Raw genomic sequence first — 21,918 nt, forward strand, 5'->3', positions numbered from 1 at the left:
GTTACTGTTTCCCAGCCGCAAGACTTCCAAACAGTGAGTTAAAGCCTTTCTCCGCCAGCAGAGGACAGCACCGCCAGGAAGGCGCATGTCCCAACACCAGACAGGATGCTCAGAGACACACTGGGACAAGCCCCTCACCACAAGCAGCCCAAAAGGAGCCTAACAGCAACCAAGGAATGAACAACCTGCAGTAGCTAGGAGCTCAAGCAACCAGCATCCAGCTAGTTACACGCCAGAGAAAGCCAAAGGTGAAAACCTGACACCAAACAACGGCACGGTGGCGTCATGAGCAGCAGAACTGCTAAAAAGCTTGAAGGGGCCCTACAGGAAGTCAAGCCAGACTCCTTATGACTAGAGGGGGGTCCAAAACCATTTACCCCCCCTGAACACCTGCTTTCTGCTCCATCCCCGCAGAGTACTGCGAGTCCAACACAAGCTAAAGACTGTCTATTTAACTGCAGCATCACGCTTCCCCCAAGAAGCAGCCAGTGCCACCATGCTTGCAACCTCAGGCACCAGAAAACACTGGTCTGGTTGTCTGTTTACCTCCTGAGCCACAGCCCACCAACCAGCCACACCTGCGTACAAACAACTGCTCAGGCCCCTGCACTTCAACTCTTGGGGAACCTGACCAAAATGGCGTGGCAACAACGCGCTACTTGGCTGTAACCGTGGAGATGAAAGAAAGATGAAAAACGCGCGTCAGCACGGGAGCAGACCTCACAATAATGTCATCTTTCCTGTTTGAGTAACTCAAAGCAAGAGCTCAGAGACTAAAACGAACACTTAAATGCCAACCAGGCAGGCTGATGGTGCAAATCATACAGCCAAACTGAGGTTCAACTCACATACATCGCTCGCATTCAAGTAACAACTGTCCCCATGACTGCAGTGCACCCCGTGTACCCGTCGCCAATGGGCACATACCTGCTGCTGAATGGTAAAAATCCGCTGCGTACGTGTGAACCTCTTTCGAACTTTGAACCTCTTTAAAATCTGGGCCCAAGTGCGAGAACTCTCTCACAGCCGTCAGGTCAACCCCAACAGACTGTCAGGTCACCGAGGTCGCGGGAAACTGCTGGAACCCGCGAGAACCCAAACTCAACAACATAGAGGGGGTCAAGGTCGCTACTCTGCAGCCTTCAAACCAGCTAGCAACCCCAACGCTTGCTGCCCCAGGCCTCAAAGGGCTTAATGTTGAATAACCGGACTGTGAATGACATTGTACTTGCACTGTGAGCAGACAACCCAGCAGCCATCAGCCTCGCACGGTGCGACACTCTGCCGGAACACACCCCCAGACCTGTGTTCAACTCACAAGCATACACACTACTGTCCAAATGCTGAACTCTCACACATGACAACTGCCAACAGCATTTGCACATTGAACTTGAATCGGAATGGCGGATGGTTGACCCATCCCGTCCTAACTCTCACGGCCCCGCCGCACGACGTTACATCAGAGCTAATAGCCTGATACATCTTCAGGCATATATATAGACACCTTTAACGACGGGTGATAGGCACCCACACTTCTCACAGCCAACAACAATGGCTGTCACCCTCAAAAGCCCCACTCAGGCCAGACCATGCCAGAGGTCTGCTCCGTCATCAGCAAACAAGACTCTGTGGTGCCAGCCTATACAAACAGGTGCTCTATATGGCTCTCCATATGAAAGGCCGAACTCTAAACCATACATTGGGTTTTCTTCCAACCAACAACAGAAGAGGCATAAAACTGGGCCTCAACCTGGAAGCCATACCCTAAATTGAACTGTCCTCATGAACAGTATATGTCTTGTGTAATAGCTGCATGGCAACTGACATAAAAATCCCCAAAGACTACCTACTGGGACGATTGGTCAGCTACGAGTTCCATGACTTTGAACTCTTGGGCCAATTAGTGGCCCCACCCTACATGCAACGACACCAGAGGGGAGCTTAGAAAACACAGACTATACAGTTCCATTCCAGCTCGCCACACTCACGTCTGTCTTACCAGTAAACAAAGAACCGGTAGGCAGAAGTGAGCTCACAGAGGACTAACTCCTTGCCGTGTGCCCAGCCACTCGTCACCCCATCACTAACATGGATGAAGACAGGGCACTTTCCTCAACAGAACAGACATGCTGAGGCCACGCAGGATGAGGCCAACCGACAAACGTCAGCACATCCTGTATAACTACCACGGTGCCCTCACTAAAGACTCTTTAGACTGCAAGTCCCACTGACCTTCACATGGAAATATCCAACTCCATGCTGGAAAAAGGACATCGGGCTATGCAACAAAACCTGCTCGGCACCCATCTGGCCCATCCTCAAGCCCAGGGTCAAAGGGTGCCTGACCATAGAAAGCTAAATCAGCAAATGCCATTGTCACAAGGGCCAATGACACCACTGGAACAGGAAGTGCCCAGAATTCAAGGACCAACCATCTCATCAACGCTTGATGTGGTCCCCGCCTTCTGGACAATACCTGTACATCCAAATAAGCTAGCTTTCACCTTGAACAACAGACACTAAACGATCATGAGGTGCCCCGTCGGCTAGGCCAACTCACCAGCCGAAAGCAACACCCTCCTGAACAAAGCATATCCCGATGATTATGTTAGAGGTAACCTCATCTACGTTGATGACATCCTTAATGAAAGTACCACCGTGTCTGGCCACTCAAAGGAGATAGACCATGGCCTACAACAGTTGACTGTGGCTAGCGCAAAGACTACCGCCTAGCAAGGTCTCTGAACTGAGCGGCTCCCTAAGGGGGTGCAACTACTCCAGACACGTCATTAAGAACTGTTCAAAGACTTCTCGACCCGTGACCACCCTGTCAAAAAGAGCTGTCTTTCTGTTTGACAGAAGATCAACAGCTGGCCACGATTGAAGTGAGACAACGTCTGGGCATATGCAAGTAAGACACTCCTTGCGCCAGAAGGCAAATACTAAGACTGTGTAACAACATCGCTCTGCACGGTGGGTGCCATTTCAACAGCTATTCTCCAACTTCTTTGGAGCACAAAAACCATCATAGACACCTGCCACCAACCTGTCACGTTACTGAACAGTCAGCACATCCGGGATGGCATAAAGACTAACGCCAGTACGGCCATGCGGCCGATGGACCCCTAGGGCCACTGTATTGACACTTGTTACACCTTAAGCCACAAATCCACGCTGGGCAACAGCATAGCTGTTTACCAAGACTGTACAACTGACAGACAATTTGCAACGCTGTAGAGGAGGAACCCCAGCCACCTCTGCCAACCTGTCATTCAAGTACTCCCAAGTACTGGGATGAGAATGCGTGCCAAGGTATGCCCACAACCTGTGTCGATGGATGCTCCCACAACCACCGCAGTATGCAGAAATGGCAGCCACCATTGTAACCCTTCAAAGCACAGCAGCCCATGACATCAGAGTGCACTTAGCTGCAGACTCCAACTTGCTAGACTCTGTTTCACGTTCCACCTCCCAGGGGGGAAACAAAAGGCTTCAGAACTGCCCACCACAAGCCCGTGAAACGTCAACACTTTTTCTTCTTCCCAAGTAGGCGACCACAACACTGACAACCACATCATGGTCGTCTACAGAAGAAGATAAGAACAGTTCAAACTTTCAGGCACTGACAAGGACCTGAATGACTGGACCGATGCCCTTACCAAGAAGGTGCATCACACGGTGGACCATGGTCACCACCCAACCAAAACCCCGAGATCTGGCAGCTGTAACCGGCAGCAAACAACCCTGCCTAGCCTAGCTGCCACATCCAATCTCACCAGCCCGACAAATGTCGACAAACGACATTGCGACCACGTAGGCGTCTGACTCCTCACGTCAGACCAGTTTTATTTTTTTACTTGTTTTGTTAGTTTTCCACCACTCACCCCACCTACCACCCGATCCTTCTGTCTGACCTCAGCTTCAACACAGATGTCACTCAACACCTCCTACATCTTAAAAAAAACAACAGGTGCGTGTGAATCCTTTTTGGGTTGTCCCTGAAGACCCCACGACACCACAGTTCGTGCTGCCTCAGAGCCAGAGGGGGGTAATGCTAATGTACTGACCCTGCACACAGCAAAACATGCCCAGGGCGCTGATTCACCGAGCACCACAGCAACAGAGAAACCATCCTCTCATGATCAGACACCCAGATGGATCGGGCGGGACACTTCCATGGGCTCACAAGGAGCAACAATTTTTTTTTTTTGTGTTTTCCTCTCCTTCGCTTTCTCTTCCCCTTGAACTCATATGCCAGTACACCAAATGGGTAGAGTGTCTCTCAGCACCGACGACACAGCCCAGACCATGGCATATCTTCTGATGATGTAAACAACTTGGACAGAGGCACCCACCCTGCACTACCAACATCACACAGGAAGGGCAAAGACTCCTGGTTGTATACGCTCAGCTGCATAGCAGCCAACCCTCAAACCTACGTATCACAACCAGAGTAACAAACACTGGGCCACAAGCCAGGAAAGGGGGTAGAGACCCTGCAACCAGTGTCACAGTGGAATGCCCAGCCAAGCACAGTCATCACAGACACCACCTACTCTCTCCCCTGTTCCCTCTCTCTCTCTCTCTCTCGCTTCCTTTCCTACACAGGATACAGCCACGATCCTGTACCTCAGTCTCACCAGAAGACCACTGCAACCTCACAACTATACTCCTCTATCACTCACCAACAAGGGCCTTGCCATTCAATAAGATGCAAGCACCAGTGAACAAGTGCACCGCCATACTCCCACGAGCCTTTCAGCGGAAAGCTGGGAAAGGAAAGGAACGCCAAGGAGCTGCACCCACGTTGATTGAAATGAAACTCCGTCCAGCTGACTCAGGAACGGACATCGAGGGGCCCTCACTTCCTGCCCAACCAACAAGTTAAGTGAGATCCCAACCAACCGGGTTTTCTCCGAACCACGTTGTTTGGGAAGAGGGGGACTGTAACATATTGTAACCTGCATTCTGGAGATAAACATTCCATTTAACATTCCAGAAAACAATCTGGGTGAATCGCCAGGACAATAAAATCACTTTGCGACGAAAAGTCTGGCTTAGTAATCCGTGGTGACATGTTAACAAGTCTGGGAGACTTCACAGAACCACTCTCTGCCTACTTCAAAAGAACATGACAGATAAGAAAGAAAATGAACTCATCAAATCCAGAACCAGCACAAAACCAATGTGTTATGTTTTGTAAACTTTGTATCTCATTTCTGACTTTTCTTACCTGTGTAACATCTCTTATAACCTGTATGCATGTTCCATTTAGGCCTTTGTAAAGCATAAATATTGTAAGGATATGAAAAATTTTGTTGATGTACTTTCAACCCCCCCATGTTTGGTACTGATGGGTTTCTGCTGACATTTTACAACACATGATGCATAGATCGAGACCATAACTCGCATTGCTTTATTCTTTAAAGCCCTGTATTAAATGCCTGTCCGCATGCTTTAGGCGGACGCTCAAATTTGCATACGAGCAGCCCAGAGACAAAGGAAGGTTCGCGCACAAACTGTCCCCTGAAATCATTGGTCAGAATGCTGTACGGGTCGTCACGTGACCCGCAGGTATAACTCATTCTGCCCTCCCAAACATCTGGGCAGAAAGAGAACGTCCCAAAAAGGAACATCATTGACGGTGGTCCCTTTAAGGGCCACACGGCTCTTCATAGCCGCATGGACTTTTTCCCGCCACGCTTTCTTTATTTTCCGGCAAAGTAAATTCAGTTTAAAGTTTGCGATCGTGTTCGTCCGAACTGCATTACAAACTCCACGCATCAAAGGACATCAAGAGTAGTTTTCATCACGACGGACGAGAGATGCATAAAAGAGACCTCCAGACATGAAAAACCAGGTGATTTTAGTTATGCGATTAAGCTGTGCCCCTTTTATCAAAAAGGTGTTTTTTATATCCTTGGTGGTCCTTAATGGTGCGTGTGGAACTGAAAGTTTTGTCACTTTTACCTGAAACATATAATTCCTAGCTTTACTATGTCTCTTTGCTGTTACACGTTCTATAGACCCGATATCTCCGCGTGGTTTACCTTTGTTTTGTGTTTAATGTATGTTTGTGCGTTTGTTTGTTCGTTACGTCTGACTAGTCAATAAATTCCATTATAATAAAATGATTTGAATCCAATGCAGAAGAAAGTAGTTCCTCATACAAAAGGGTTTTTAATACTCACCATGTTTGATTTACTTTTTATATCCACAATTATGCCATCAAACTGTTGTATAAACGCAATATCACACTCGTAGCACTGCGATATGGCTGTATATCGGCACTGGTAGGGACACTAACGCACGCCTCCCACCAGTGCCGATATACAGCCATATCGCACTGCTACTCGTGTGATATTGCTCATATACACACACACACACACACACACACACACACACACACACACACACAGTTGAAATAAAGTCAGAATTATTAGCCCCCTTTTGATTTTTTTTTCTTTTTTAAATATTCCCCAAATGATGTTTAACAGAGCAAGGAAATTTTCACAGTATGTCTGATAATATTTTTTCTTATGGAAAAAAGTCTTATTTGTTTTATTTCGGCTAGAATTAAAGCAGTTTTAAATTTTTTTAAAATCATTTTTGGACAAAATTGTTAGCCCCTTTAAGCTATTTTTTTCCCGATAGTCTGCAGAACAAACCATCGTTATACAATAACTTGCCTAAGTACCCTAACCTGCCTAGTTCACCTTATTAACCTGGTTAAGCCTTTAAATGTCACTTTAAGCTGTATAGAAGTGTCTTGAAAAATATTATTTACTGTCATCATGGCAAAGATAAAATAAACCATTTAGAGATCTCATGTCTGCATCAATCTGAACAGTGTGCTGTGTTTCTGCAGTCCCCATGACTGATTATTAGTCGTATTCCCCAACTTCCAGGCATGTGCACACACAGGGCTCAACCTGTGCAGTTCACATGCCCTTTTTAGTCTTGGATAGAAAGTGCCCTTCCAAAATGATCAAAAGTGCCCCCGCGACGCGACACACCCTCCGTCCCGCTTTACAGATCGCGCGCGACAACACAGCTAATTAGAACGCGCGCGACAACACAGCTGATAAGAACTCGCGCGACAACACAGCTGATAAGAACTCGCGCGACAACACAGCTGATAAGAACTCGCGCGACAACACAGCTGATAAGAACTCGCGCGACAACACAGCTGATAAGAACTCGCGCGACAACACCGCTATTCAGTACGCGCGCGGCGACAACACCCGCTTTAGGGTTTTCCAGCGCTTTTTCATCCCCGCTTCTAGCAGCACACTCCATTTCCGCATTACTGGATCTGTAGCGACAACAGACCGCAAGGGATGATGGTCAAGCATGGGCTGATGGGAATTGTAGTTTCCGGTACCTCCTGTTCGCTTCATTCGCCTGAGCAAATTTTCTCAAAAGACCTATAGTTTTACCGAGTCATGCGACTACGGTAATATCGAAAAAAATTAATATTGCGGAATGACGGTATTTACAATACCGTTACATCCCTAATATATATATATATATATATATATATATATATATATATATATATATATATATATATATATATATATATATATTTCTGTTTAATGGAGAGAAGATTTTATCAACACATTTCTTAACAAAATAGATTTAATAACTCTATTTATCTTTGCCATGATAACAGTACATAATATTTGACTAAATATTTTTCAAGACTTCTATACAGCTTAAAGTGACATTTAAAGGCTGAACTAGGTTAATTAGGGTTACTAGGCAGGTTAGGGTAATTAGGCAAGTAATTGTGTAACGATGGTTTGTTCTGTAGACTATCTAAAAAAATATATAGCTTAAAGGGGATAAAAATGTTGACCTTAAAATGGATTTCAAAAATTAAAAACTGCTTTTATTCTAGCCGAAATAAAACAAATAAGACTTTCTCCAGAAGAAAAAAATATTATTAGACATACTGTGAATATTTCCTGAATCTGTTAAAACATAATTTCGAAAACATAAAAAAAATTCAAATTTGGGGGGGGGGGGGTATAATAATTCTGACTTTAACTGTATACACACACACTGGTAGAGCTGACTGATTTCATGTATAAGCCTTCCAAGAATCCCTTGTTTGTGTTTCCTACCCAACCAATAAGTCCATTCTATATATATAAGATGGTTTTTCAGCGACTTTTCTGTCCGGATTGCATGCAGTCTCCATACTTCCCTTTTGTAGTTTGCCTATGCCTTTTCAATGTATTGTGTACGTACCCGTGATGATGGAATAACAAAACTAATGCTGTGGTTCACTGTGTGATGTAGGTATCCTCTCTGAAAATCTTGAGTATGCACGCCATTTATCACTATGAATGATGCTGCCTTTCTTGAAATGTTTTGCTATGATTGGTATAAGGGTCTTCCTGTCCCGTTTGTCCACCAGCTGCAAAACAGTTTTTCGGGAAGGCAAAATTTCAATCTTTTCAACCTCCAAAACGCCCTCTGCCAAACTGAAAAAAAAAAAAAGAAATTTAAGTTAAACCTTTTCAAAAACTCTGAATAGTCAAAAGCCATGCAGCCTTAAAATGAAGTCAAATATTGTGAGTCTATAAAAATACTTGTGGCAATTTAATTTATTAGAGCAATGGAGCAATGTTTATTTTTTTTATCTACATGTATAAACACTACACAAATTCCATTAAAAAAATTGCATACTTTTCCTGAATCAAATTTTCAGACTTTTCTAGGGTTTTTTCACTCTGTAATTAACTTTAAAAAAAAAAATGCTGCATTATTAGTTAGAATCTCTTGGCTAAATTCTTTTAGTTAAACTATAGCTCATTTACCACCAAGTTTAAGTTCAAAGCACACCATTTGTTAAACTGCAATGCTAAAATGGTGCAAATTCATTCATTCTTGTCATGACAATTTTAATTATGAAACTTTAAACCCTACAAAAACAGAAGGGATGTTTATGTACAAATTACTAGGCAACAAATTTAAATTCCTCTCACTTGTATTCACTGGCTGTTAGCAATCGCAAACTGTTTAATACATATTTATAAATAAAAGTTTTATCTTACGCATTAAAATAAAGCATTTTGTTATCATGTTTAAAAACATTACATATATTACGATATTACATCATTTACTTACCCACATTAAGTTGCAAACTCAAAGGCTTTTGGTCATCCTAAATTTTAAAATAACTATGGTATATTTTAGGCACTTCTCTAATACTTCATAACAAAAATATTTTATGTGTTCATAAGATTAATTAATTTACCAAAAATGGGTTGCAGCTGGAAGGGCTTCTGCTGCGTAAAAACATGCTAGATAAGTTGGCGGTTTATTCCGCTGTGGCGACCCCGGATTAATAAAGGGACTATGCCGAAAAGAAAATGAATTAATTAATTAATTTCTTTTAGATTTGGAATGAGATTAGGGGTAAGTAACAGTTACCTCAAAAATTTAAATCGTCTTTAAGCTGCTACTACTATAATATACAGTAATATGAAGTATCAAATACATTTCAGTAGGTCAGTACTTTCTCCTTGTGTCATTCCATTGTTATTATCCATACAACTTATGTAACTAATATATATGTAAATATATATATATTGATTCATTCATTCATTTTCGTCGGCTTAGTCCCTTTATTAATCTGGGGTCGCCACAGTGGAATGAACCGCCAACTTATCCACCATATGTTTTATGCAGCGGATGCCCTTCCAGCCACAACCCATCACTGGGAAACACCCATTCACACTAAAATTGACCGTAGTGTATCAATCAAGCCTTTATTTGATTGAAATAAAGGCTTGATTGATACACTACGGTCAATTTTAGCATACCCAATTCACCTGTACCACATGTCTTTGGACTTGTGGAGGAAACAGGAGCACCCGAAAGAAACCCAAGCAAACACGAGGAAAGCATGCAAACTCAGATCAACAGTTACCTTTCCCTATTATACCCTGAGCAAAGCATTGTCAAACATGAGTGAAAACCAACCCCCAAAACCAGATGAACATGAGAACAAAGTTGAAGAGATGAAGTGGGGGAGAAGTACATTAACATACACTCCTCAGGCCATGACTCAACAATAGTAAATATATTGTAGATTGAAATACAATTAATCAATGTCTCTGTTGATTTCATCACTACAACACTGAAGTCATAAACTTTCGAATGACACCAAACATGACAAAGATATCTGAAGGAAAAACACAAGTAGATGAATTGTGTATGGTGAAGAGCACATGGTTACTGTAAGCAAATGGCAGAGATGTGTAACGGAGCTGTGAGGAACTCTGCCTCACCAGAAGGACTCATCCCATGCTTGGAATGTCTCAGTAGTCCTTCATTAGCATAGAAGGAAAAGTATATAATATTTTCTCAGCTTACACTAGGCAGGTTAGGGCAATTAGGCTAGTTATTGTATAATGATGGTTTGTTCTGTAGACTATCAAAAAAAAAAATACATATATAGCTTAAAGGGGCTAATAATTTTGCCAATAAACTGTTTTTTTAAAACATTAATAACTGCTTTTATTCTAGTGGAAATAAAATAAATAAGACTTTCTCCAGAAGAAAAAAAAATATCAGATATACTGTGAAAATGTCCTTGCTCCTTTAATATTTCAAAAAGAAAAAAAAAATTCAAAGGGGGGCCAATAATTCTGACATCAACAGTATACATATTTATATTATGTATATACACACAATGGTAACATCATATCCACTTGTCGCATATGGAGACCTTGTGAAATCTAAATAATGCAATGTTATATAACAGTAAAAAAACTGAATGAAAAAAAAATGTATATGTAGAATACTAGAGAACAGGCTACTAGAGATCATAGAAAATATGCTGTAGAGATCATATGAAAACTTGCCTGTAAATACACTTCATCCAACTGAAATGACTTGCATGGGAATGGAAAAATATAGACTTCGTCCTTACACTTTACCAAATTCGTCTACATGACTTCTTGCACTGCCTGCAAATAAGTAGTAAAGTTATTCATAAACATGTATTACCTTTGGCAATGCAAAATAACAAACAAACAAACACACAAAAAAATAAATAGACAAGTTAAAATAATCTGTCTCATTTATAGTCATCTTATTTTAAGTTTGAGGACTGCTTCTATATTGAATAAAACAATAGTTTAAAGTAATTTAAAAGTTGAAAGCATTGAAAGAAAATCCAAATTTAAAAGGTTTCAAACATTTACAGTACTATAAGAGGGTGAAACTTGTAAGTGCTTAAAATAATTGTTAAACTTGAAGCAAATATGCTATAATAGCCCAATAATAACTTACTTTTATTGATGTTATTTTCTGAATAGGATATGGATAAAATAAATATAATATACTTACCAGATGTAGCCGTCTTTACAAGATGTCACCATTTTCATGCTTTTCGTTGTCTTTTTCTTTGCATTCACTGTATTAATCTCAGACGTGACTTGTTTCACTAATATAAACTGTCTCAGAGTGATCTTAAAAAAGTGCTCATCTACACATCTGATTAAACCTATTATTTTTACTAATTTACATTCGCGAAAACACATTACCTAAACTGCTACAGCACAAACTCATGAATTTAGATGCAGCATAATGCTCTGTTGGTGCGAAAAAGACAAATCCGGAAATGGGCGGGACTTGGCGGCCCAGATATTTAAAATTATTTTGTTCTTTGCGGTTTGAATTTATAATATTAATCTAATGAGAAATCTTCCTAAAGTTTATTATTTTTATTATATTTATATCGGCTTTTAAAGTCATTGGTCCCAACTGTTCGGGGTACTAACTTATGTCGATGTCACAGGGTACCTGTTACATTTCTAAGCACTGTCATCACATAGTCATTTCCGATGATTCAAAAAACTTTATTTAATAATTTTTTTAAATGTTAGCTGGACCATTTTGATTTGTACATGATATAGCTAGATGTAATATGACTCGTTTTTATAAAATATGAGTGTTTTTAATCTTTCCCATAAGACTCGACTTCAAATTATGTACAGCTAAGCGCCCTCTACAGGAAAACTACATAAAAGGCGCTTAAAAAGGATTGCCGCCTAAATGAAGCTCCCTTAACGACAGGAACGCAAATTTGTTCTCCGTGATCAACCCAAATGCAACTACCGTGGAAAAAAAAAGGTACGTGTGAAGTTTTGATCAAATGTTACTTGTGATTTTACTGTGTTACTGTTTCAAGTAGGCCCAATGGAAAGTGATCAGCTCGCATCAACATAGTTTCTTAGATCCATTTCAACTTAGCCTATATAGAAGTTAGTTGTTATAAAACTCGATTTAAAAAGCATAATTCTGTTTTCAAGTTCAGACGGAGTGATAAAGGCAAAAACAATTTACTTGGCCACTTAATCACCATCTGTCATGAAAACTTGTATAAATTTCAAGTAATTTTGCATGTTTTAATAATGTGTCTTTAGACTGGGTGTATATTACATGCTTAATAATCAATTTTTAGACTGTGTGTGTGTGGGTCTATTATTATTTAAAAAAAAAAAAGATTATATTATGTAAAAAATATTCTTTATAATTCTTTTTTAATTAAATAAATAAAACCAAAAAGTAAATAACTGTTTGGTCTGACAAGATTTCAGGACATAGCAAATTTCAGCACAACACTAACTAACTAGTCTCACTCACACACACACACACACACACACACACACACACGCACACACACACACACACACACACACAAATGTGCATGTTAATGATACTTATTTCTATAATTTTACGTGCTCATTAGGCTTACGATAGGTGGTTGCATTGTGATTATTTGGTTATGAAGGTATTAATGTTTTAAATTGTTTTTCAGCTGTTCGTGATGTCATACATTGCTATAAAGGGCTTTTAAAGTGGACAAGACATGGACCAACCATGACCAGAGCGTTTCAGAGAGGAGTCTCTCAAAATGCAGTGGCTCAGCTTGCTGCAATTGCAGAGCTGTACTTTGCTAACAGGCAGCAATTTAACAGCATAAGCTTCACACAAGGAAATTTAACAGTTCACTCAAAAGTGTAGAGAGTTCATTTTTGGAGATTTTTGCATAAAGGTTGTATCAATAAAAAGGAAGGGTTCACTTTTGTCTTTTTATCTGAATAAGTTATTAGAGTAGATTTGCTATGTCACTTATTGTTAAGGCCATGTTTATTGTATGTTTCTTTGTTCAATAATGCTCCTGTTTACTGTTGGTAAAATGTAGAAGCAAAAACTTACAGCACAATTAGCTTATAATGCAAAAAAAAAAAAAAAATAAATATATATATATATATATATATATATATATATATATATATATATATATATTTAAATCAGATGCAAAAACTATTAAATTCCGACTAATTTAATTAATTTTCTTTTCACCTTAGTCCCTCTATTAATCTAGGGTTGCCACAATGGAATGAATCATTCCATGTTTTACACAGCAGATGCCCTTCAAGCTGCAATGCATCACTGGGAAACATCCAAACACACACATATTTGAGCCTACTCAATTTACCTGTACCGCATGTCTTTGGACTTGTGGAGGAAACCGGAGCACCCGGAGGACACCCACGCGAACACAGGGAGAACATGCAAACTCCACACAGAAATGCCACATGACCTAGCTGAGGCTCGAACCAACGACCTTCTTACTGTGAGGCGAACGTTTTACCTTCTGCGCCACCACATTGCCCGCCATTTAAATTGTTTTTCTAAAAAAAAATTTCTCAGCCTACTATGTTAAAGATAATGAAAAAAAAAATATTTGCCACAAAAAAAGTTACATTGCAGAACTGAGACTTAAAAAAATATACATTTTAGAAAAAAATTTATATGGTACCTGCATGGTGGTGCAGTGTGTAGCATGTTTGCCTCACAGCAAGAAAGTCACTGGTTCGAGCCTCGGCTAGGTCAGTTGGTGTTTCTGTGTGGAGTTTGCATGTTCTCCCCATGTTCGTGTGGGTTTCCTCTGGGTGCTCTGGTTTCCCTGACAAGTCCAAAAACATGTGGTACAGGGGAATTGGGTAGGCTAATTTGTATGTAGTGTATGAGTGTGTGAATGAGTGTGTATGGTTGTTTTCCAGTGATGGCTGGAAGGGCATCAGCTGCATAAAAATATATGCTGAATAAGTTGGTGGTTCCTTCCGCTTTGGCAAACCCTGATTAACAAAGGGACTATGCTGAAAAAAAAAATGAATTAATGAATGTTATCCGCTTGTTAAGTGTGACGTCACGCGAATCGGCTTCAGGGTCCAAGCGCTCTATTCAACTGAATGGGGAGATTCATGAAATGGTAATAATAAACATTTACGAAGCGATTTAATACTTTCGTAAATCACGATCGCAGTTTATATGTCCATGCCTAATATGCGATGTCAGAAAGTGATTAATTTTTTTTGTTTTGTTACATTTTTGGTATTTGTTATGCAGCAAGCGCAGAGATTGTTGTGTACACAATGATTTTATATAAAATTAACTTTAATGTGTGATAGGAATAAAACATGATCATAAACGAATGATTTCTCCACTCAAATGAATGGACTTGGACCCGGAAACAGTATTACATATGTCATCACTTAACAAGCGGATATGGTTTTGCATCTAAACTCTTCAAATGTAACAATTGTTTTTAGTTGTCCTGAAGTTAATGTTTTCTTTAGCTTAATTATCTGGGCTGTTCATTTTTTTTTGACAGCAATACATTAAAAGCAGTTGAACGAACTAATGACTCTGGTATTTATTTTTATGTTTTTGTATGTGTGGTGCTGTTGTGTCTGTCTTCAAATACTTGCACCAGTGTTGCTACTACCTGTCTGTTGACTATCTGCTGAACATTTACAGAATAGTAACCATGCTGTCTGTGATGTTGGCTCCTTACAGTCATTCAACAGCATTCCTTAGGTTTTCACTTCATTTTGATGGGCCTAGTGTGACAACAGATGAGCAGATAAATGTAACTTAAAGTAAACTGTCTACTGAAAGTTAGGTTAAATGCAACGAATAGTTAGTTGAACACTTTTGCAAATACATTATAAAATTTGTACCTATCCCTAACTTTAAATTTGTTTAAAGTTAATTTTAAATTATGTTGCGTTGCTATATAGGCATCTGAATGTTTACAGAAGGTCTATTCATAAACTGATTAACAACTACATGCAGACAATGACAACAAAAAAAATCTTTATGGTAAATGTACTGAAAACTTGTTGAAGATTTGTTGCATATCTACTAATACACAGTAATACACTACAACCTAATTTGGTAGCACGTAACTTATCAAAAGTTTAATAAATGTTGAGGATTTGTTGCTTATCTACTGATACTCTGTTAAACATTTGTTGAAGATTTGTTACATATTTACTGATACACTGTTGAACATCTAGAACCTTAATGCTGAGGATTTGTTGCTTATCTACTGATACTTTGTTGAACATCTGTTGAAGATTTGTTACATATCTACTGATACATTGTTGACCATCTAGAACCTATATTGGAAACACAACTTACCAAAAGTTTAATAAATGTTTACATGTTGTAGACATTGTAATGATTGTCTAGAAACATTTAAAAGACAATCTACAGATACTACCCAGATGAGAGTAAACTGATAAGAACTTGAAAAGTAACTTATGGTCAACAGACTATCTAAAGGGGGACCATCAAAATAAAGTGTTACATTCTACCCAGATGAGAGTAAACAGATAAGAACTTGAAAAGTAACTTATGGTCAACAGACTATCTAAAGGGGGACCATCAAAATAGTGTTACCAAACAATTTTATAAATCCAAAACTAGTAGTTTTTATGCATATTTAATCACTCAGAATAATTACTGTTGGATAAGTATACGCCTGTAAAATGATTTTTAAAAAGCCCACAGTAACTTGTATTGTTAACTCGGAAATAAAAAGCAAATGTTTTGCCATGTAAGTGTTGATGGATTCGTTTACAGAAACTTTCTTTACGTAAAAGTTAGCATACACACCAATTCGTTTCATGTTTCTTTAAACTAATTAATATAGTTTTCAGTTACTAAACACTGTTACAATCTAACATTGTGTAAAAGGAACAGAAACTTTCATAAGTGTAGCGTTAGCATGTATTAGCTTCAATCGTGTTTCTTTAAAGCAAGTTACATTTCGTATCAAATTGTTTTAAATTAGTAAACAGTTACAACCAATCACTGTGGAAAAAAAATTTTAATCACTAAATTTGCTAAATATACAGTACACAAGCAGTAAAAACCTTACCTTTCTTAACGGAATCGACGAGAAAGTTTTGAAAAAACAAACAAACTTCTTTTTCTTCTTGTGATCTTTATGGCGGTTGGCAACCAGCTTTTTTGAGCATTACTGCCACGTCTGGATTGGAGTTTGATCAGGGGTTCACACACGCATGCGTTTAACATCTGCTTTAAAACAAACACTCGGCAAAGAAGCGTGATATCTCGAAAATTAGCGCATTTTGTACCGTTTTCCCCTAGATAATTCATTCATTTATAAATAATATTGTTTTGTTTGCGTCTAAATAATGTGATCATCCACAGAAAATATTCTTATTATTAGGTTGCTGTCGTACCATTGTTATTTTCTCAAATTATCATTTGGAGATAACAGATTAGATTAAAGAAGAGTTGTCATCAGTTAAACCAGCCGAGTCCTTGCCAGAAGCAGCCCGGACTCTACAGACAGACTCGGGCCAGATATGGTTAACAGAAATCAGGCCAGTGCTTTACAGCCGCATCACATATGCATGTGCGCGACTCGGCCCGGAAAACACTCGCCAATGCCGAGTCGGAGGCGCCAGAGGGCAGCTGAGCTTGGGCCGATTACTGCCTGCTATCTGGGAAAACATTAACAAAACAAATAGAGTGGAGGAACTATGACGTCACTTTGTAGGCTAATCGGCTGCTAGCATAAAACTGGTTCCCTCGTGAAAATCCCTATAGGATTTTCCCATAGGCTTTTCGAAGATTGCAAATAATAAGCTCTGTGTTCAATCACAGTTCATTACACTTACACGTTTTGTCCAGCCGGATAATCCTCACATGAAAATACAACTTGGAGCACTTTTGGATCTTATATGCAAACGCAAGAGTTAAAAAGCTAACATTAGACTATAAACAGACTACAGAGCCCTCAGGGCGCTCATCTGTGACGTCAGCCCCACCCTGCTACAGACAACTTATCAAGCTTATTTTCAGAAATAATGTCCATGACAAAGAGTTAGTCTCTCTGTATATTATATTATATTCCACGCTATGTATTATAAACAAATAAATACGCAAAAATACATAGAACTATGTGCCTTTTGGATCGTTTTTACGTGGGAAATACATGTTTTGCTTTGCGGTTGTTCTAAAAGTTTTAAAACTGGGTGTATAAATCTGCCTATATAGTATTTTTATCAGACATAATTAAATAAGTGTATCGCTCTCGCACACAGCCTGCTTACCTTAAGATGACAGAAATGAGGCGTGAGGAGGAACAAGTCTATCAAATGGCTGCAAGTTCCATCATCATGGACACCGAGCAACATTCAATATTCCTTTTGTCACGACGTACAGCGAAAAAAGCAGCCCATACAGTCACATCTGCTATACATTTTATGGAGGAGTGTAAATATTGCAGTTATGACTAAAATGTAAAATGGTTTCAGATGAATAAAAAAGACGGAAAATCACTTGATCACGTTAAAATGACAGTTAATATGTCTGTATTTTTACACATTTATTCACACGTTTGCATTACTGAGGGCAGGAGAGAGACAGGCTGCACTGGTGAGCAGTATCTTCATAATATAGTTTACTTAAAATAAATGATCAACAAATCAATCTGTCTCGACAGCCTTTACATGTGAAGACATTATCTATACACAATCTGAATTCTTAATTAGAAAAACAAAAAAAACTATAAAATACTATTCATGAAAATACCTAAATAACAGACAAATCCAAATGCCCAACACAAGCGAGCTGCGCTTCAGACCAGATCAGCTCGATGACGTATAATGTCTCCGACACCACCTGAAGTCCCATTTAGCAACTTGAGAGCAACAGTCTTTTTAAAGAAGCATGGCCGAATTAAAAATTCAAAAGTGTGCTGTAACTGTTGTGTTTTATGTCGTAGAACAAAACGTGAAAATATCTTGAATTTGTGTTTGCCACAGACCTTATTTAAGCGATTTTACTGAAACCCCATTCAAAAAACCCATTGACTTTGGGACAAGGGAACCGGAAGTGCTAAAATGCTAACTCGCTTCCGGGTTTTTGCATACAAATTGACGTCATAGTTCCTCCACTCTATACATAAACATACAAACAGGACAGGGCAGGCTGGCAAGGATGAGGACTGGAAACACTACAGGACAAGACTTCAAACAACATGTGATTGTAGCAGATCCCAATATGTACATAACCAATAATCACACCGGAAACAGCAGGACAGCTTTGCGTCATCTATTTATTGGTCCCTGAAACACATGTGGGACACTCAATAAGAAACTCTCTCCACGCTTTCCTCTCCTTTCACACACACAATGCAAACACAATTGCAGGAGAAACTTTTACACGTCTTTCCCCGTCAGCGGCTGGACTCCGACTGAGGCTGACTTTATAACACGGTACAATAATACTCACAAAAAACATGTATTTGTTTAAATGAAATAAAAAATAAAGTGAAAATAAGTGGTGTTGCTCTTTACAATTATACTCAAAGTGCTAGATCAAATTTATATTCTCAAAAAAAACAGCAAATAATGTTCTCAAACAATTAGGCTTATTCACTATGCAATATACCATTACATAAAAGCACAATTCAAATTCAAATAGTCAATTATTAATTTTTTAGAACAATTAGAATGATAAAACATCATAAAAAGATTCACACAAAACAGTTTTACATGAAACATACCTGAAACACATGTGGGACACTCAATAAGAAACTCTCTCCACGCTTTCCTCTCCTTTCACACACACTGTGCACAATATTAAACTCGCATAAATCTCAGGTTTATCTCAATATTATAAACTGACTGAATAAAAACGATCCTAAACATATTTTATGCAATATTATATGAACTTCAATTGAACAGACTATATTAAACATACCAATGCAAACACAATTGCAGGAGAAACTTTTACTCGTCTTTCCCCGTCAGCGGCTGGACTCCGACTGAGGCTGACGCAACTCTCCCGCACTCTCCGAGAGCAAAGCGTGCAACACTAATTGCGGTCCCACTTAAACAAGTGTCGAAATAAGGTTCCTACGCCCGGTAGGCATATAATACATAAATGCATAGTTTTTTTTAGTTTTGGGAAGTTCATTCCCGAATATTATCAATAAATTAACATTCCTCTTCCTTACTGGCTACATTCACCCCCCTGAACTTCACAAAACTAGTCTACTATCAGATAATGGATAATGTGATCACTCTCAATTAAAACACTGTATCCTCACGCAACAAAAGTTACCCAACTACTGGGAGAGCGACAGAAGAAAGTTGGCCAGACTCTCAAGTGTATGCCCGCAAAAAAAGAAGTGCCATAAACACTACCTTATAGATACCCAAGTGATCACCACTTAATCCATAATAACGAAAGATTTCACAGGAAGTTCATGAATCTGACTTAAGTAGCTTTTGTCCAGAGAAGGTTTAGAGAAGGGCTGCGCAAGAGGGTTTTCTGCGACATAATTTGGATAAGTCTATTTATTGGTTTTACCAATCTGCCAGCCCGAGTTCTCACTGGGTGACCTGTACTCGAAGGCTGAACAACTCTCACAGGCAAATCATAATCACTTTCCTACACTACTTCTGTATCTGAAAGGTCAGACTCAGAACAGTTTCCTGATCCTCATTTTCCACAAGAACTGACTTGTCGAGGATATTCTCTAGTCCTGTATGAGAATTTGAGTCTCTGATTCTTTCATCAGATGAAGAACTCGATGGGCAAACTGGGGAATGAGCTGGTCCATCATTTCCATCATCAGTATCCTCTGATTCAACAAAAGTAGTATCACTTTCAAACTCATCAGTTTCATGATCAGTGTGAGATTGCTCAGAGTTAGGCTCTTCAATGGGTAGGAAGTTGCTTCGTAAAATCAAGTTCCTGTGAACAACTTTCTCCTGATTAGTTCGAGTATTCCTAATCCGGTATGACATCTCGGGTCCACAGATAACACAACGTGCAGTGTTGAATCCCACCTGTTGGCTAGCTTGCGTCGACCACGTTCTCCTCTGTTGGCGAGTAGCACATAATCACCTTCCTCGATGTCTCTGCCTTTGACTTTTTTGTTGTAGTGCTCGGTCTGCCGTAGCTGACTCGCAGAGTTGTTCACCTGAGCAACCAACATGGCTTCTTTGAGATTATCCACCAATTTCCTCACATACTGATCATAATCTGCAAAGGTATTATCCCGCTCCACACTTTGGAACATTAAATCGACGGGTAACCTCGGAATGCAACCAAACATGAGGTAAAATGGTGCGTAACTAGTTGACTCATGGGCAGTACAGTTGTAGGTGAATGTCAAAGTTTGCAGCATACGTGGGCAGTCCTGTTTGGTTCTCGGGGGTAGCGCTCTAATCATGTTACCCAAAGTGCGATTAAACCGTTCTACTTGGCCGTTGCCCATCGGATGGTATGCTGTCGTTCGCGACTTCTGTACACCAGCAATCTGCAAGAGTTCCTTAATTAATCTGCTCTCAAAATTTGCTCCTTGGTCTGAATGGATTCTTTGTGGAAATCCATAGACACAAAAGAACTTGTCCCATAATTGCCGAGCAACTTGAGATGCAGATTGATTCTTGCACAGGAATGCATTGGCCATTTTAGTAAAGTGGTCTGTTACCACTAGAACGTCTACACTCTTGCCAAAAGAGTTTTCGGCAGACCAAAAGTCTATACAGAATAGTTCTAGCGGCCTGACTGTCCGAATACTTTCTAAAGGGGCCCTTCCTTCTGGTTCAGGGGTTTTGCTAACCACACAGCGTTGGCAATGTCTCACATATTCTCTAATGTCACTCTCTTGGCCAACCCATGAAAATCTCTGTCTAGCTAAAGACAATGTTCTGCCTTGGTGACCGGCCTCATCGTGGATGCCACGCAGAACCTCACTGACCAGAGAAGAAGGGACTAAAAATTGCCCACGAGCAACCTTAAGCCTAGTTCACACTACAGGATTTTAAACATCAACAAATCGCTGTGCCGTTCACACTACATGACTTGACTTTGTGTCTTTTAATCTCTGTGGTGTTCACACTACGCAACACTCTGTGAATGATCCACAAGAAGGGGGTCACACACTACATGATCTGACAACAACTCATTCCCCATCAGCTCATTCAAGCTACCAAACCACAGCCAATGAAATTTAGAGGGAGGAGTCGTTAGAAAAAGCTAAACACTATTGGCTGCTTGTGTGCTGATGACATCACTGACAGCGTTTCAAGCTTTGGAGAAAGCATTTAAAAACATCGTCAAACCAGCTGATTTATCAGCGGATTAATCACTCATCTGCAAGGTTCCAGTGGAGAGATACACAGAGTTTTTAATTTTTGTAATTTTATAACTCTTTGAAATAAAACTAACATATCTATAACACCCTGCCGTTTTCTAACTATCAGTGTATTTCTTTCTGACATTGTTATTTTTTTATTACAAAACAGTAAAGAACTGAGCATTTCTGCCTTAAATTACCATATTGGTCAAAATGACTGCATGCATGTCTGATACTTTTCGCTGTGACTTTAAATATGTGTGCATTTTCTTGCCTAGCAACTTCCTGCTAACATAAACAAAACTTTCTGATGGCAAAAACATCAATTTACTTCAGATATCTTTCAAAACAGCAGATTCTGTGCAGTGAAATAGCTCCTGTTTGAAAGTGAAAATGAAAGCCAAGACCTTTAA

The 21,918-nt window shown here is 39.7% G+C and overlaps 1 protein-coding gene and 1 long non-coding RNA gene across 2 annotated transcripts in view; one reads left to right on the plus strand and one right to left on the minus strand.

Annotated features, from left to right (window-relative positions):
* The window catches only part of LOC147836337 (uncharacterized), a 432,239-nt gene that overhangs the window by 26,669 nt on the left and 383,652 nt on the right, over positions 1 to 21,918 (plus strand). The gene's annotated exons all lie outside the window — the stretch shown is intronic.
* Positions 18,451 to 19,182, minus strand: LOC147843506 (uncharacterized). The gene is made up of 2 exons (XR_015493627.1): positions 19,117 to 19,182; positions 18,451 to 18,983 (listed from the first exon to the last, which is right to left on the minus strand). It is a non-coding gene; the product is annotated as an uncharacterized LOC147843506 (long non-coding RNA).

Source organism: Danio rerio, chromosome 6, assembly GCF_052040795.2.
Source record: "Danio rerio strain M-AB ecotype USA chromosome 6, GRCz13ab, whole genome shotgun sequence".
NCBI lineage: Eukaryota > Metazoa > Chordata > Actinopteri > Cypriniformes > Danionidae > Danio > Danio rerio.